This window comes from Pleurodeles waltl, chromosome 9 (genome assembly GCF_031143425.1).
Source record: "Pleurodeles waltl isolate 20211129_DDA chromosome 9, aPleWal1.hap1.20221129, whole genome shotgun sequence".
Taxonomy (NCBI): Eukaryota; Metazoa; Chordata; class Amphibia; order Caudata; family Salamandridae; genus Pleurodeles; species Pleurodeles waltl.
This window is the reverse complement of record NC_090448.1, coordinates 1037356832-1037376493: the sequence shown is the minus strand read 5'-3', so window position 1 is coordinate 1037376493 and position 19662 is coordinate 1037356832.

The following is a 19662-nucleotide window of genomic DNA, read 5'->3' as shown; positions in this document are numbered from 1 at the left end:
GGTGAGTAGAGGAGGGCTCCTCCTGATATGTTCATGCAGCAAAATCTTGCCTTCAGGAGCCCAAAAGTCTATTCCACAACACGCCTTGTCCTTCCGTGGGCCTCATTGTAGTGGACTTCCCTTGGTATGGTTGGATACCTCACTAGTGTCAACAACCAAGGACGGTTTGGATAGCCAGAGTCCCCTGTAAGGACATAGGTAGAAAACACAAACATATATCAAGGACATGCACAATTGTGATAGCAGGAGATAAACTTTGCAAACACATGTCAATTCTGACATACCAACCAGCCAGGCCTTCTTTGTGTAGAGTTGTGTCATCAGCAGTGGGATATTGCTGTTCCTCATGATGAAGGAATCATGGACTGATCTTGGATACTTTGCACTGACTTGTGAAATGTACTGGTCTGCCAAACACATCTCTTGAACTTTGATGGAGTGGTAGTTTTTCCTGTTCCTATATACCTGTTCATTGGCACTGGGGAAACCAAGGCTACATGGGTGCCATCTATGGCTCCAAACACATGTGGATGCGTCCCATATCATAAAAGTCGGCCTGCACATAGGCCAAATATGCATGTTGGGGAAACCTGATGTAGCTGTCCAGGTATTTCAACAATGCTCATAGTATATCATTCAAAACCAGACTAAACGTGGGCTGAGACATCCCTGCAGGAAGGGGCACTGTATTCTGAAAGGACCCAGTGGCCAGGAAGTATAGAACTGACATGGTTTGAACAATGGGAGGTATGCTATAGGGATTGCAAATGACAGGCATCAGATCTGGCTCCGACTGATCACAAAGATCCACGATTGTATGCCTATTCAGGTGATTTGTCTGTATAGTATGTCTCTTCTCCATGGTTTGCAGGTCTACTAGTGGGTGGTACACTGGAGGTTGTCTTCCTCTCCTCATGCCAGGGTAACTATGTGGAAACGTAAAGATATTGTATGTGACATGAACAATGCACACATAATGAATATGCTCATATACAAGTCATACATATCTGCAGTTGAGGTCAGTTACAACATCCGACATCTGCACTACAGCATATTCCTATGCATCCTCTGACACGATCCTTGGTGCACATTCACTGAATAATCTAATGTACTATACATGGATATTTAACTGTGACTGTCGGTGTTTGATAGTCCAACAGAGTTTACATGTGAAGCACGTTTTGTAGCGCCTGTTCAACATTACCAATGCACATAGGCTGTTGAGAATAGGTGTACATTTCTATCATCACAAATCCCTCTGTTACACAGCTTTAACTACTCACATGCACAAATAGACTACTAAACCTGAAGACAGTACTTACTGATATTTGGCTCAATATAGAGAATTGTTAACGATGCAGATTCCAAAACTTTTCCAGTCATGAAATGTGCTCAGAATGGCAGCCACCTGACCTACTCTACTGGACATGTGGAAGTGACCTAACTATACTGGCTAATGTTGTCATGGTGATCACAACCGTGGTAGAAATTGCCATTGGAACATATTGCTGCCTTTGGCAGACTTGGGCCAAAGGCGATGTCAGGTAGCAGTGATGGTCCTGTAAGTGGCAGACGTGACCACCATTTTCTGCAGTATCGCTCACTTGACTCCTGACTATACCGCCAGCAAGACCTCCACTACCTGAGCTGCTGTGTACTGCCTCTGGGAGCTATCATGCCATACCCTGCAAATGATAGGGCCTCAGCCCTCTCCCCAGAAGAGCTGGACAAGATCGTGGAGGAGGTCCTACCCCTGTATGAACAGCTATATGGTGCACCAAAGGAGCAGGTGAGTCCAATGTTATACCAATGTGTGATAGGTGTGGGTGTATGAAGGTGTACCTGAAATTTAAAGTAGTGAAGGTTTTGTTTTATACAGATGCTAATTTGTGCAAAAGTGTGAACTGAGAGGATGGGATTTTTTGCGTACTTGCTGTAACTGTGGTGTTCTGTCCACTTGTGTTGGTGTGGTGCATGTGGACATAACATTTTTCTTTGGTCTGTGTCATCCATGCAGGTCAACGCCCATCAAAAAAGGGTTTCTGCGTGCCATCACCAAGCAAGTGTGGACCCTGGGTGTCCACAGCCGGCAGAGCACCCACTGTAGAAAGCGTTTGGAGGACCTGAGACACTGGGCCCAGAAGACCGCAGAGGCACAGCTGAGGATGTTCTCCCAACGACAGAGGGGTGGCCGTCGAACCTTGACTCCACTAATGGCCTGCATTTTGGCGGTGGCCTACCCTGAGTTGGATGTGCATTTGAGGTCAGCACAGCAGCTACAAGGGGGTAAGTGCTAACTAAACATGTGTACATGCTTCTGCCAGTTAAGTGTATGATGTCTAAGTATCTCAGCTGTTACAATTTGGTAAGTGCTACAGGTAAAGGGTCTCCTAGGAAGACATAGTACTACATTTGTCAGCATTGCTACACAGATGTGAAAATTGTTTTGTATATTGGGACATATTAATCACCCTTGTTAACCAATTTGTATAACAGAAGGTGGTGATGCACATGTGACTTTGTCATATGTGTACCTCTACACTGCATATATATATGTGTAACCTGCTGTGTCATCCTTCCCACCCACGGATCCATAGTCATATACCCAATTGGTAAGTTGTCCAGCTCTTTGGTCTCTGACCATTCCTATTCCACTGGATCTAGCTCTATGTGCAACATAGGGTTAGACAGATGAGTAACAGGGCCAAATATTCCTGTGCTCTGAAATAGCTGGAAACGTCATGTGAGGGTGTTATCCCAATCAGGAATTTGACATGGCCAACTACTACACTCCCTCTGAGGTGTGTGGAGGTGTCCCAATTGTTATGTCTAAACTATACATTGGCAAATGTGATGTTGGATCAGGGTGGACATCCTACCTGAACGAAATCATGATTGTAATGATACAGTAACAGTACAGGACATATAATTGACATGAGTGTTCAGACAATTTGTAGCATGTACATTGTATTGAGAAGGTAAGTGGCTAGCCTACTGTGCACTTAGGCCATGTATTTTGTCCATGCTACATAGGGCAGGGCCATACCTTTATGAGTGCGTTATACACTGTTTTTTGCTTACATCATGTATTAATTGGTACTTTGTGCCTTTTTTATGTTGAGGGCTCTACTTTGCCATACTTACCTTTGCTAATCTGAGGCTGTTTTGACACATTTCCTAATGGATCAGCTCATTTCAGCCTCACTTGATAGTGTTCTCATTGACATTCACATGTTAGTGGCATGGGATATGTTGTCAGTCAATTTGCTGGACTCTAGGTGTATGTATCAAACATGGTTAATTAAAAGTGGCTCATGGCAGTGTTACTTTAGCCCTAAGATATTAGGTTACACATGTCAGTACAGCTGGTAGTGATGTAGGTATTTTGATGTTGCCATGTAGTGTTTCTATTCAGCATGAAGAGTGGAAAAGTATGTGCCCCTTATGCACAGGATTAGTGTGCATTGTATTAAAGGTGTTGGTTTGCTCCCTGTGGTTGTCTGTGGGTGTATCCTTTGTACTCTGTCAAAAACTTTACTAAACACTTTTGGTAGATATTTTGCTGAAATGGTGTGTAATTTTATGACCCCCACAATTTGGGTATGCCATATGTAGTGATATCTTCTAAGGTATTTAACATTGTGAATGTTATGGACAGAGTTACATGTTAGGTATGTGACTGCAAATCAACATGCTGTGTTGTACTTAAAGTCAGATGAGTTTACTTTCATGAAACATGACTACTGGTGATGGACTGGGCAAGTGTGGATTAGGGGTAGGCATGACATTGTGATGTCAGTTAACAGCATTTGCTAAGGATTATTTGTTGATACACAGTGATTATCTGTACAGGGGAAGGCATTTGATGTTGCCAAATCATCTTGTGCATGAATAATTTGTGTTATAGCTGAATTGATGAGATGGTTATGTAGTGATCAGGTGTTTGTCTTATGTTGTGGATGAGACTTTTCTCATATAGGATTGTTGGAAGTATTTAGTTGTGACATGATGTAGACTCTAAATGGTTCCTACCTGGGGCTTTCTTAGACACTGATGTGATGTTACTGTTGTGCATGGTATAATGTATGTGTATGTTAGGAATGTGTCTCTTTTTCTCTGCATCAGCATAGGCAGATGGAGGAGACAGGACACAGCCAAATGGGGGGAGAGCCACGGGGAAGACAGGATCCACGTCTTCATCTTCAGAATCCTCCTCCAGTGGGCCCTCACTAATGGTGGCGGACCCATCTGGGACCACCCCAGCACGGTCTCTGTCTGCCACCCCCCTTTCTATCACCACCCTCCCTGTAGTTCCCCACCCAGTAGGCTGAGCCTGCTCACCCAAGAGGGTGGACGTCTTCTTTGCCGCAGGCACCTCTGCCCCTTCCCCTGCCCCTGTCAGCCCTGCTGCCCTCAGTGACGAGGCTACTGACCTCCTGAGGTCCATCTTGGTGGGTCAGTGGTTGATCATGAATGCCATCCAAGAACGTGCAACTTAGATCCAACAGAGTAATGCGTTCCTGGAGGACATTCACTGTGCACTGGCTGGACTACAGAGATCCTTTCAGGCTCTGGCCTCCACACTGATGGCAGCCATTCATCCTTTGTCTTCCGTCCCTCCTCCACCTTCCTCTTCCTCTTCCCAATCCCAAACCCCTCTTCCCTGACCCAGCCAAAGAATACAGACAGACAAGCATGCATCCACCTCAACATCCAAGGGTAGCTCAGACAAACATTAGGACCACAAGGCACATCACTGACATGCACACAAGCAACATAAACTTACAAACACAGCAACAGTCACAACCTGCCCTGACACCCCAACACCCCCAGCATCACTGACAGCAAGCCTGACACACCTGCAGACACCACATCAACAGCCCACAGCCACAGATCCAGCCACTACACCTATCGTACCCACAGACAGCACCATAGCAGACCCTCAGACATCCATCCCAGTCACCAATCCCGCAGACACCACAACCACGGACACGCCTACATGCAGCACATCCATCATACCTGCAATCACTACCCTAACAGACAATCACCTACCCATCATGGGATCCTCCATCACTTCCACCCCACCTCCTCCCAAGATACATAAACGCCCTCACTCACCCACCCAATACACACCCACCATCTAAAAACATACCTCGCACAAACATGCACCCAAGACATCCACACCATCACCTCAGACAACCACTCCCTTTCCTTCCACACCCAAATCCTATTGCTATGACCGTCTCTGTGTGTCTAAAAAAAGCTTTCCTTTCGGAGATTGCCATTTTCCCTACTTCTCTCCAATACGTGATACCCCTAAATGGTCTGTTTCCCTTTCCAGGTCTGGCCCTTTCTCCTCCAAGACCTCCCCTGCCCCCCTGCCCCCCTGCAAGTACCCATGCCCCTTCCCCTGCCAAGAAGTCAACCCCTCCACCAAAAACCCAACCCTCCCTTAAACCTAAGACTAAGGCCACACACCCCTCCCAAGATAGATCCCAAAGGGCCCCCTCCAAAACCTAAACCCAAACCCCCCCTCTACCCACTACCAGACAACCCCAGAGGTGCCTGGCTGCCTCATAGATGCCCCTACCTGTGGAGGTTACATGGTCAGCAGTCAAGTTAGGGCACACATCCCTGCACCGTGTGCATATAGACTTTTCATTTATGGACTGGCCTTTGGCCTTTGTTGTTAATAATAATTTTTCAGAAAATAATAATTTCAACCAACATGTAGTTGGTTTCTTGGTTACATCTTTGTCATGCTTTTCTTTCCCTAATATGGAGGTGTTCCTGCCTGATTTTAGTTGAGTGTCTGTATGTCGGTGTGTGTGTTCTGCTTGGGCTATGTGTGTTGTTTAGGCAGTATGTGAGGTTGGGTGCAGTGTCCGAAAGTGGTAGGGTGTCTGTTGTGTGATGGACAATTGTGTGTTCCAAAATTTTTGTTGTGGTGGTATTGAGTGTTGTCTGTGTTGAGACGTTTTGTGTGGCTTTGTCTGCTTTTACTGTGTGTGTGTTCTGTGCAAGAAATGTTAGTTACAGAGTTCTGTGGAAGTCGATTGAGAACCTGTGTGTATTTGTGATGTGTGTATTTGTGAGTATGTGTGTGTGTGTCTGTGTGTGTGTGTGGTGGTGTTTTTGTTGGTGTATATGCAAGTGTGTGTGTGGCTGTATGTGAGTGTGCGTGTTAGTGTGGTAGTGTGCTGTTACATGTGAGTGTCACACTCACACCCCCTTCCTGAATGTGTGTTGTGTGAGTGTAAAAAATTTGACAATATACAACAGTAACAGGTAGGAGTGTGTACTTACAATTGCTGTTGTCATCATTGTCGCAGATTCCGAAGTTTTTGGGGCAAGCAGGAGCAGCAGGAGGACATCTAGTTCTGGTGCCCTGGCTGCTCCGGACGAGTATGGCTTCCTGAAGGTGCCTCCTTCTTTGCAGTTGGTTTCTACATGGGTTTCCATGGTGGGACAACCTCAGCAGAAACCTTGGAGCAGAAACATGGTCTCCACTGGCCTGCAGGTAGCTACTGTTGTCTATGGCAGCCAGACCGCTGTGGCGGTGCTGGTGGTGCTTTGGCTGCATTCTATTGGGAATACTGCCACGGTCAAAATTTCGTGGTCTACTCCACCACCCTGTTGGCGGTATGACCGCCACGGCGGTGGTCCTGAGACTGCCAAAATCGTAATGAGGCCCATATGGTTTAGGACACCATGAGAATAGAACATTACTCTGTATGAACTTCATTATTCAATAACGTTTTTCATATACATGGCTATGCTCAAGGCTGTAGCCAAAAAGTTGAAAGACCCCCTACTTTTATCCATGCCTCAAATGTCATCAGGTGAGGAAAGCATAATACCCCTTTGTAGGAAAGTCCTCCTTTTTTGCCTGATCACCCCCACTCTTTTTGGATAGGTACTGGTGGTTACTGACTCTTGGCTGTGCCCTGGGTACTGCTAACCAGTCCCAGGGCCTGTGCTCTGTGTAAAATGGATATGCTAATTAGGCTAATTATAATTGGCTAAGTTAACCTACCTATAAGTCCCTAGTATATGGTAGGGCATGTAGGTTTAGGGACCACAGCATAGGTGGTGCACACCTAGGTGCACTGCTGAGGTGCCCAGTGTCATTTTAAAAGCAAGCCTGCCTTGCTGGCTGCTTTTAAATTAAAGTTATATGCAAATTCGACTTTGGAAATAAAGGTACTTCCAAAGTCTTAAACTACCTTATTTTTACATATAAGTCACCCCTAAGGTGTGCCCTATGTGCCCCTAGGGCTGGGTGCCATGTAACAATAAGCAGGGACTTTATAAAAATAGATTTATAAGCCCTGGTGAGGTAAAAACAGCCAAATTCGTTTTTCCCTCATGGAAGTAAATGGCCTTCATAGGCTAGAATGGCCAGACTTTATTTTAAATTTTAAAGTCTCCTTAAATGTTACATACCAAGAATTTGGTATCAAATTAATTGTTGTAATAAATCCCACAACTTCCAGTTGTTGGATTTAATATAACTTGTTCAGGTAAAAAGTTTAGACTTTACCTAAAAAGTTGCCAATTTCAGCTCTGCATTGTTTTTGCTGCTGTGCTCTGATTGGCCAGCCTGCAGCAGCTTCTGCCAGGTTGCCTTGATGAGGTGTGAAGTGGCCTGTCTTCACACAAAGGAATGTGCTTGGGGGAGAGAATCTCCCCTCAGCAGATGGTGAGGCAGGAAGGGGGAGGGCTACCAAACTGGTCTTCAAAGGCAGAGAAGGACATTTGCAGCACCCAGCAACACCCCCACATCCTGCAACCCCAGACAATTAGGTGCCCCCTTGATTAGATTAGGAGAGGGCAGGAGAGGGGTGTGTTTATGATTTTTAGCCACACCAGTGGGTGGGCTCAGCCAGATGTAACCTCCAAAAATCAGATTCATCCATGTTGGATTTTTAGAGACTGTTGCCTTCTGGGATGGATTTTTGCCACACTTCCCAGGAAGTGGTCATCACAGGGGGACGACCCTGTCCCTGATTGGAGAACCAGGGCCCCCCTGCTTTTCACCCAGGAGCAAGGATAAAACTGGCAGACCTGCACCCACACCTCAGATCCCCACCAAATTTCAAGAAGAAGGAACTAAAGGAGAAGAAGGACTGCCCTGCTGGACCCCTGGCCTGCACCTGGAACCTGCACTCAGAAGGACTGCACCAGCTGCACACTTGGGCTTCACCACAAGAAGGACTTTGCCTGGCTTCAACTGGTTCAAGGAGGGACTCCCTGTTTGCTACAGGTGAAAAATTGCTATACAGAGTCCCCTGCACCAACTCCTGAAAAAGTGACCAGCTGACCACTGTCCAGTGGCCAAAAAGGAGTTTGCGCCAAGTGCATTCTGGGAGTTGAAGTCCGCACCCCCCAAGGACCATCACAGAACTTCTGGACCCTTGGGGTGAGCTGTGGACCCCAAAAGAACCTTAAAAGAACATCTGGGTGAAGCCCCAGAAGTTTGGAGAAGATTTGAAAATTTTTGTAAAAAAGCTCCAGAGAGGGACCGACCCGCCACGGAAATTCTAGCCGGCTTGCCTCAACCGCGACCCGGCCTGACTACGTGGTTCGTCCCGGTAAAGAAAAACATCTGAAAAAGAGACTTGGGGGGTCATTCAGACCTTGGCGGACGGCGGAGGCCGTCCGCCAAGGTACCGCCGACAAATGACCGCACCGCGGTCAAAGGACCGCGGCGGCCATTCAAACATTTCCGATGGGCCGGCGGGCGCTCTCCAAAAGAGCGCCCGCCGGCCCAGCGGAAATGCCCCTGCAACGTGGACGCCGGCTCAGAATTGAGCCGGCGTAGTTGCAGGGGTGCGACGGGTGCAGTTGCACCCGTCGCATATTTCAGTGTCTGCAAAGCAGACACTGAAATACTTTGTGGGGCCCTCTTACGGGGGCCCCTGCAGTGCCCATGCCATTGGCATGGGCACTGCAGGGGCCCCCAGGGGCCCCGCGGCACCCCCTACCGCCATCCTGTTCATGGCGGGTTTCCCGCCATGAACAGGATAGCGGTAGGGGGTGTCTGAATCCCCATGGCGGCGGAGCGCGCTCCGCCGCCATGGAGGATTCAATGGGGCAGCGGTAAACCGGCGGGAGACCGCCGGTTTACCCTTTCTGACCGCGGCTGAACCGCCGCGGTCAGAATGCCCTTGGGAGCACCGCCAGCCTGTTGGCGGTGCTCCCGTGGTCGGTGACCCTGGCGGTCACCGGCCGCCAGGGTCAGAATGACCCCCTAAGTCCGAAGGTAAAAAGTTGACCGGGACCTCCCAGGCATCGTATCCGAGAAGGGCTCCACGGACCTCGGATCAAGATCCAGGTTTACCCCGGTCGAAGGATTTTCATCTCGAAAAAACGACTAAGTCCGAAGGTAAAAATCACCACCGAGGAAACCCACATCGCGTATCCGGACAAGGGCTCCAGGAGGTCGGATTCAACTGGCAGGTTCGTCCCGGTGAAGAAAAACTTCAAAATAAAGACTCAGTCAGAAGGTAACTTTTTAACCGAGGCCTCCCGCGACTTGTAGCCGAGCAGGGCTCCATCGTGGTCGGCCTGAAACTTTGACTTTGCCCCGGTCCTGGTGCAACCAGATGACCCGATTGGTGCTTTTTGTTTCTAAGCGCTAGAAAAATAATAATTCTTTAAAAATTCATATCTCCGGTTCCCCTGAACCAATTTTATTCATTTTTGTGTCATTTTAAAGATAAAAATATAAACTATTTTTATAAATTGGTTTTGGATTTTTAAACTGTTTCCTGTGTTTTATTTAATTACTGTTTTGTGATATTTGAATGCTTTACACACTGTCTCCTAAGTTAAGCCTTGACGCTCGTTGGCAAGCTACCAAGGGTTGAGCTGGGATTAATTTACTGAGACCTAACTGTACCTAGGTGGAGGTTAGTGGCTTGTTGCTAGGTGTAGGTACCTACCTGCCCTTACTAATAACCCATTTTCCAACATTTTTGGTGGCAGCGGTGGGATCCTGTACTTGTGTTCAGTATCACGTTACAGTTTTAAGTAAAACAAATTAAAAATCCTTTAAATTGTCTTAGTGCAAAAATTATTATTTTTTAATTTTTTTTTATTTATTTTTTTATTAATTAATTATTAATTTGGATTAATTTCAATTATTGAATTTTTGTAATTTGTCTAAATTCTAGTTTCCAATTTTTGCAAAAAGTTTTTGTTGACACAAAACTAGGGAACCATGGAGCTTGATCTGGCTAGCCTACCCACACTGACAGTAGTCCAGCTTAGGGGGTTGTGTATTGAAAGAGGGTTGCCTGCAACCACAGATCTCAGGAAGCAAATCCTGATTCAATCCCTGACAGCATGGGCTGAGGCCCAAGAGGTAGAGACAGAGGAAGCTCCAGAGGAGGAAGAAAAAGGGGAAGATGCTAACTCTAACCTCTCAGGGGAGGGAAGGCATCTGAGCCCAAGTGAGGATGAGGAAGAACGGTCCTCAGTAAATACAGTCACTAGGGGCAGACCCAAAGCTAGTGGTGGGAAGGGGGTCCTTTCAGGAGGAGAGAACCCATCCATCAGAGAAAGAGAGCTGGAGGCCCAGCTAGCATACATAGCTTTGGAAGCAGAGAAGCTGGCCCTAGAAAAGAAAAAGTGGGCAAGCAAAGAGAAAAGAGATGGTGGCAGCGATAAAGAGGCTGAGGTGTCCCTGGGTGGGGGTTTTGCCCCCAGATTACCCAAAGGGGTGGTTCCTGCCTATGTAGAAGGGGATGACATACATAAGTGGCTGGGGGCCTTTGAGAGGGCCCTCCAGAGGAGGAAAGTCAAGCCTCAGTACTGGGGTTCATTTCTTTGGGAGTTAGTTCCCAACTCTGGGAGGGATAGGCTCCTAACCATGAGTGGGGAGGATGCAGACTCATACCCCAGTATGAAGAGTTGCTTGACTAAAAAGTTTGGTCTGACCCCAGAGCAGTATAGGCTCAAGTTTAGGGACACCCAAAAGACAAGCACCCAGACCTGGGTGGACTTTGTGGACATTTCAGTAAAGGCACTGGAGGGCTGGATACAGGGCAACAGGGTAAGTACCTTTGAGGGGCTGTACAATTTGATTATGAGGGAGCACCTTCTAACTAATTGTGTCCAAGAGAGGCTCCGCCAGTATCTAGTAGACTCTAGGTTGACCAACCCCAGAGAGCTGGGGGAGGCAGCAGATGACTGGTTAAGAACTAGGGTTAACCAGAAACCCCCAGGGGGTGATCAGAAAAAGGGAGGACATGGTTCTTCTCAGGGGAAGAACCAGGGGAAAGATGATAAAAAAAACAAAGAGTCCTCACAAGAGTCCCCAAAAACTTCTCAGGGAGGGGGAGCCTCAAGCCAATTCACTTTTAAAGGGAAAGGGTGTCAGGGAAAGAATTATGATCCTGCTAAAGCAGGAAGGTTTCAGGAGCTTGCTAAGGCCGGCAAGTGTTTTGATTGTCATCAACCTGGACATAAAAGAGGAGATGCTATCTGCTCCAAGAAGCCCCCCACTGGTGGGCAATCCCAGGGGATTGCTAGTGTAGGGTTGGGGGTGGAAGTTGGCCCAGGGGTGGAATCAGGGTACACTGAGGTCACCTTAGTATCCGTGGGTGGGGTGGACATTGCAACTATGGCCACCTTACCTCCCATCATGGAGAGATATAGGCAGAGGCCTAAAGTCAATGGGACTGAAGTGGAAGCTCTGAGAGATACAGGAGCCAGTGTGACAATGGTCTCAGAAAAGCTGGTTTCTCCAGAGCAGGTCTTACCTGGTGTCTTCCACCAGGTGACTTATGCAGATAGCAGAACCAAACTCCATCCCATGGCTATGGTGAGTCTGGAATGGGGAGGTGTGACTGGCCCTAAAAAGGTAGCTGTAGCTCCTGCCCTCCCAGTAGAGTGTCTGCTGGGAAATGATCTTGAAGCATCTGAATGGTCAGAAGTGGAGAGAAGGGTCCATGCACAGATGCTGGACCTCCCTGAATGGGTGTGTGCTGTGACCAGGTCACAGGCAGCACAACAGGGAAATGCTGGACACTTGGACCCTGGAACAATGGGCCAAGCCTCCAAGAAAAAGAGAAAGGGCACTGGGACTGGATTGCCAGCCCCAACAAGTACAGAGGGTCAGGAAGAATCCAACCCTGAGGGGGAGGATCTGAACTCTGAGGGAGGGACACTTTCCCTGCAAACTATGCCTGATTTGGCAGAACTGCAAGGGGCAGGTGGGCCCACCAGAGAAGATTTGTGCCAGGGAGAAAGAGAGTATCCCACTCTTGAGGGCCTGAGGCAGACTGCTGCCAGGCAAGAACAAGGGGATACCAGTGGGTCCCACAAGGTTTACTGGGAGGATGGAGTTCTCTACACTGAGGCAAGGGCCCTCAAACCAGGGGCTACTAGGAGAGTAGTGGTCCCCCGGACGTATAGAGAATTCCTCCTTACCTTAAGCCATGATATCCCCTTAGCTGGTTATTTGGGACAGACCAAGACCTGGAACAGGCTGGTCAACCATTTTTATTGGCCCCAAATGTCAGAAAAAGTCAGGGAGTTTTGCAGCTCCTGTGTCACCTGTCAAGCCAGTGGCAAGACAGGAGGCAAACCAAAGGCTCCCCTGATACCACTGCCAGTGGTTGGGACTCCCTTTGAGCGGGTGGGGATTGACATTGTTGGTCCCCTAGACCCACCAACTGCTTCAGGTAACAGGTACATTGTGGTGGTAGTGGACCATGCCACCAGGTACCCTCAGGCAATATCCCTCCGGACAGTCACTGCTCCCACAGTGGCTAGGGCCCTACTTGGTGTGTTCACCAGAGTGGGATTCCCAAAGGAGGTGGTCTCAGATAGGGGCACAAACTTTATGTCAGCCTATCTGAAAGCCATGTGGGATGAGTGTGGTTTTACTTATAAGTTCACCACCCCCTACCACCCACAGACCAATTGTCTCGTGGAAAGATTTAATAAGACCCTGAAGGGCATGATCATGGGTTTGTCTGACAAACTCAAGAGGAGATGGGATGTCCTCCTCCCATGCCTGCTGTTTGCCTACAGAAAGGTGCCACAGAAGGGGGTTGGATTCAGCCCCTTTGAGTTACTGTTTGGGCACCCTGTAAGAGGCCCATTGTGCTTGGTGAGAGAGTCTTGGGAAAAGCCTCTCAAAGAATCCAAGGAGAATGTGCTAGATTATGTACTGGGCCTGCGGTCACGCATGGCTGAGTATATGAAGAAGGCAAGCAGAAACCTGGAGGCCAGCCAGGAGCTCATGAAGCTCTGGCATGATCAAAAGGCTACCATGCCTGAGTATCACCCAGGACAGCTGGTGTGGGTTTTGGAGCCCATGGCTCCTAGGGCACTACAGGCCAAATGGACTGGGCCCTATCCAATTCTGGAGAAAAAAGGTGAGGTCACCTACTTGGTGGACCTTGTCACCCCCAGGAATCCTCACAGGATCCTGCATGTAAACACGATGAAACCCCACCAGGACAGGGCAGACATGACCATGCTAATGGTCACTGATGAAGGGAAGGAGGAGGAGGGTGAACCTCTGCCAGACCTTCTGTCCTCAAAGGCAAAAGATGGGTCAGTAGAGGGAGTGGTACTCTCTCCCAAATTGACAGATCAGCAACAAAAAGACTGTAAGCAAGTTTTGGGACAGTTTGCTAGTCTGTTCTCCCTGACCCCAGGACTCACCAATTGGTGTGTCCATGATGTTGACACTGGTGACAGCTTGCCTGTCAAGAACAAGCTGTACAGGCTGTCTGACCAGGTCAAGGCCAACATCAAAGCTGAAGTGGCTAAGATGTTGGACCTCAAGGTAATTGAGCCCTCTGATAGTCCTTGGTCCAGTCCATTGGTACTGGTGCCCAAAGCTAATCCCCAAGGTGGGAAGAAAGAATTGAGATTCTGTGTGGACTACAGAGGTCTAAACGCAGTCACTAGGACTGATGCTCACCCCATACCTAGAGCTGATGAGCTCATTGACAGGTTGGGGGCTGCCAAATTCCTGAGCACATTTGATCTGACCTCAGGATATTGGCAGATTGCCTTAAGTCCAAGAGCTAAGGAGAGGTCAGCATTTTCCACACCAGAGGGCCACTTTCAGTTCAAGGTGATGCCCTTTGGCATGAAAAATGCTCCTGCCACCTTCCAACGGTTGGTGAACAGAGTCCTATCTGGGTTGGAATCTTTCAGTGCAGCTTATCTGGATGATATAGCTGTATTTAGTTCCACCTGGAAGGACCACCTGGTCCACCTGAAGGAAGTGCTTCAGGCCCTGCTTCAAGCAGGCCTGACTATCAAGGCAAGCAAGTGCCAGATAGGGCAAAGCTCTGTTGTGTACCTGGGCCACCTTGTTGGTGGAGGCCATGTACAACCTCTGCAGCCCAAGATCCAGACTATCCTGGATTGGGAGGCTCCAAAAACCCAGACTCAGGTCAGGGCCTTTCTTGGCCTGACTGGGTACTACAGGAGGTTTGTTCAGAATTTTGGGACCATAGTGGCCCCTCTGACTGAGCTTACCTCCAAGAAACAGCCCAAGAAGGTCATTTGGACCCCAGAGTGTCAGAAAGCTTTTGACACCCTAAATCAGGCTATGTGTTCAGCACCAGTGTTACTGGCCCCTGACTATAGCAAGGAGTTTGTAGTACAAACAGATGCTTCAGAGGAAGGGATTGGGGCAGTGTTAGCACAAGTTAATGAAGAGGGCCATGATCACCCAGTTGCCTTCATCAGCAGGCGACTACTCCCTAGAGAGAAAAAATGGAGTGCCATTGAGAGGGAGGCCTTTGCTGTGGTCTGGTCTCTGAAAAAGTTGAGGCCTTACTTGTTTGGCACTCACTTCCGTGTACAAACTGACCACAGACCTCTCAGATGGTTGATGCAGATGAGGGGGGAAAACCCAAAACTGTTAAGGTGGTCCATTTCCCTACAGGGGATGGACTTCACAGTGGAGCACAGACCTGGGACTGCCCATGCCAATGCAGATGGGCTTTCCAGGTTTTTCCACTGAGCTGATGAGGACTACCAGGGTGTAGGTTAGTACCCATCACCTTTCATCTGGGGGGGGGGCAGTGTAGGAATGTCCTCCTTTTTTGCCTGATCACCCCCACTCTTTTTGGATAGGTACTGGTGGTTACTGACTCTTGGCTGTGCCCTGGGTACTGCTAACCAGTCCCAGGGCCTGTGCTCTGTGTAAAATGTATATGCTAATTAGGCTAATTATAATTGGCTAAGTTAACCTACCTATAAGTCCCTGGTATATGGTAGGGCATGTAGGTTTAGGGACCACAGCATAGGTGGTGCACACCTAGGTGCACTGCTGAGGTGCCCAGTGTCATTTTAAAAGCAAGCCTGCCTTGCTGGCTGCTTTTAAATTAAAGTTATATGCAAATTCGACTTTGGAAATAAAGGTACTTCCAAAGTCTTAAACTACCTTATTTTTACATATAAGTCACCCCTAAGGTGTGCCCTATGTGCCCCTAGGGCTGGGTGCCATGTAACTATAAGCAGGGACTTTATAAAAATAGATTTATAAGCCCTGGTGAGGTAAAAACAGCCAAATTCGTTTTTCCCTCATGGAAGTAAATGGCCTTCATAGGCTACAATGGGCAGACTTTATTTTAAATTTTAAAGTCTCCTTAAATGTTACATACCAAGAATTTGGTATCAAATTAATTGTTGTAATAAATCCCACAACTTCCAGTTGTTGGATTTAATATAACTTGTTCAGGTAAAAAGTTTAGACTTTACCTAAAAAGTTGCCAATTTCAGCTCTGCATTGTTTTTGCTGCTGTGCTCTGATTGGCCAGCCTGCAGCAGCTTCTGCCAGGCTGCCTTGATGAGGTGTGAAGTGGCCTGTCTTCACACAAAGGAATGTGCTTGGGGGAGAGAATCTCCCCTCAGCAGATGGTGAGGCAGGAAGGGGGAGGGCTACCAAACTGGTCTTCAAAGGCAGAGAAGGACATTTGCAGCCCCCAGCAACAACCCCACGTCCTGCAACCCCAGACAATTAGGTGCCCCCTTGATTAGATTAGGAGAGGGCAGGAGAGGGGTGTGTTTATGATTTTTAGCCACACCAGTGGGTGGGCTCAGCCAGATGTAACCTCCAAAAATCAGATTCATCCATGTTGGATTTTTAGAGACTGTTGCCTTCTGGGATGGATTTTTGCCACACTTCCCAGGAAGTGGTCATCACAGGGGGACGACCCTGTCCCTGATTGGAGAACCAGGGCCCCCCTGCTTTTCACCCAGGAGCAAGGATAAAACTGGCAGACCTGCACCCACACCTCAGATCCCCACCAAATTTCAAGAAGAAGGAACTAAAGGAGAAGAAGGACTGCCCTGCTGGACCCCTGGCCTGCAACTGGAACCTGCACTCAGAAGGACTGCACCAGCTGCACACTTGGGCTTCACCACAAGAAGGACTTTGCCTGGCTTCAACTGGTTCAAGGAGGGACTCCCTGTTTGCTACAGGGGAAAAATTGCTATCCAGAGTCCCCTGCACCAACTCCTGAAAAAGTGACCAGCTGACCACTGTACAGTGGCCAAAAAGGAGTTTGCGCCAGGTACATTCTGGGAGTTGAAGTCCGCACCCCCCAAGGACCATCACAGAACTTCTGGACCCTTGGGGTGAGCTGTGGACCCCAAAAGAACCTTAAAAGAACATCTGGGTGAAGCCCCAGAAGTTTGGAGAAGATTTGAAAAATTTTGTAAAAAAGCTCCAGAGAGGGACCGACCCGCCGCAGAAATTCTAGCCGGCTTGCCTCAACCGCGACCCGGCCTGACTTCGTGGTTCGTCCCGGTAAAGAAAAACATCCGAAAAAGAGACTAAGTCCGAAGGTAAAAAGTTGACCGGGACCTCCCAGCCATCGTATCCGAGAAGGGCTCCACGGACGTCGGATCAAGATCCAGGTTTACCCCGGTCGAAGGATTTTCATCTCGAAAAAACGACTAAGTCCGAAGGTAAAAATCACCACCGAGGAAACCCACATCGCGTATCCGGACAAGGGCTCCAGGAGGTCGGATTCAACTGGCAGGTTCGTCCCGGTGAAGAAAAACTTCAAAATAAAGACTAAGTCAGAAGGTAACTTTTTAACCGAGGCCTCGCGCGACTTGTAGCCGAGCAGGGCTCCATCGCGGTCGGCCTGAAACTTTGACTTTGCCCCGGTCCTGGTGCAAGCAGACGACCCGATTGGTGCTTTTTGTTTCTAAGCGCTAGAAAAATAATAATTCTTTAAAAATTCATATCTCCGGTTCCCCTGAACAAATTTTATTCGTTTTTGTGTAATTTTAAAGAGAAAAATATAAACTATTTTTATAAATTGGTTTTGGATTTTTAAACTGTTTCCTGTGTTTTATTTAATTACTGTTTTGTGATATTTGAATGCTTTACACACTGTCTCCTAAGTTAAGCCTTGACGCTCGTTGCCAAGCTACCAAGGGTTGAGCTGGGATTAATTTACTGAGACCTAACTGTACCTAGGTGGAGGTTAGTGGCTTGTTGCTAGGTGTAGGTACCTACCTGCCCTTACTAATAACCCATTTTCCAACACCCTTCTACCTTAGAAGAGGTCCCTTCATATTTCCTTTGTTCACCTATCTCTTTAGCCTTCAGCCTTCCATCTGTTCATCCACATTTTCACAAATCCATCCATTCTTCCTTCCTCTTCCATTCTATCCATCCACCCTTTCTTTAGTGGTCTTCATCCATCCATCCTTCCTCACTCACACATCCAACTATGCACCCATCCATTATTTCACATTCTTTTTTTATCAATCTACCCATCCATTCTTTCACCCTTCAATGTAGGTTTCCATCCACCCAACCCTTCACCAATCCTTCCATCCTCACTTTTGCCCACTAATGGAAATGTTCTTTTACCATTTCATCCATCTATCATTTCACCCTTGATTCCATGCTTTTATCCTTTCAGACCTTCCTTCTTGTAGCAGTCTTCCTTTCTGTCTTCATCTCTCTCTGTATATCTCCCTTTTTTCTTTACATTTTCTCCTCATTTCTCTGCCTGGGCCTACTTTATTGTGATTGTCTTTGCCTTCCTCACATCTGTGAAGGGTTTCCCTTACTTCAATATTTAAGCATTTCTGTCTGCATAGCTGCAAACTGAACAGACACTTAAATTATCAGCATTTCTAGTGACAACACTAGCTCTATTTAAGCTGCCAAAGTGGCGGGTTCATGATGCCACTGGCTAAGCTGATGAGTCTCTGGTGTTAACGTATTGTAAAATCTGTGGTCCCGATTTATATATTGGCAGTATGCATATGGCAATGGAGTATACCTACTGCCAATATGTAGGTCAGCCCACCCAATTTACATGCAAGCAGACCTTCAATTTGGCCATGCCAGAGACTGCTCTGTCTCTGCTGTGGCTACATGTCTGCCCACCCAGTTTGAATGTCTTTTTTTGTACTGTTTCTTAAACTCAGGTAACATCTGGTTGTAAGGAAAAGTAACATCTTTATAATGCTCACCCCACCATGGGAGAAGATTCCCCTGGTGAGGGGAGCATTATATTCATATTATATCCCATTTCAGGATTTTCCGTTAATAAAAGAAAAATATAATTGTGCTAAAGGCTGTGTCCTGCTGATGCAGCCTCATAGCTAATAGTAAAATGAATTGACAGGAACCATCACTTCGCGTCAATGCTTTTATAAATGACTGCCTGCCTGCAGATCATTTATAAATCTGGCAGGTGGTCCTTATACCAGAGCAACAAAGTAATTGAGTCCATTGCTGTTCCAGACCCATGGGCCGCCTGCCAGGAATTAAACCAGGGCCTAAGTCAAGTCTGTTCACCACTATTATAGTGATAGGCTTGTCACTAGGATACTAGTCTATAATTAAATCAATTCCTGATGATGAGCCAGCTGAGCATTCTGGTTTTCAGTTCCTGGTTCTTATTTTGGAAGCCCTAGGAGGATCCCAGAAATTTCTTGCCGCTGAGAGTACAATGCCAGAATACATGCATATCTTCTCAATACAATAAATACGCCATGTCATGAATCAAATCACTATGCCTTGGGGGGTTCTCTTCCATGTCATTGCCACATTTTTCTTGGCTAAAAGCAAGGCCATCAACATTAATTGCCTGTTATGTTTTGCTAAATTGGCTACGTGGCCTAAAAATGACACCAGGGGATCAGAGAATGTCCACACTCATCATCGCTCTGTGGATTCTTCACCTTTACATCGGAAGTATGTATCTCTTTGCATAACCAGAAGAGATGTAGAAAATCAGCTTTGCTTTGGCTACATCTGCGACATGCATCAGAATTTGTTGGATAAAACCTTCAAGTATTATGTGCAGCAGATGAATACATTTAAATGGTATAAGTTTATGTCAACCATTAAGCAGTGTTTGCTTAACTTGCGATATATAATATTTTCATACTTTGCCCTCATTATGACATTGGCTGTAAGTACCTCTTACCACCATGCTGACTGCCGCCAACATACCGCCGTCATAGCGGATTACCGCTACCCATATTATGACACACACATAGCAATCCGTCAATATACAGCCACACACACAAGTCCGTCAGCCCAAAGGTCAGTGATAAACTGGCGGTAGCAAAACCCACACTGTTACGCCAGCAGAACTACGCCCACAGCATTATGACCCACGAATCACTGTGGCGGACATTCAA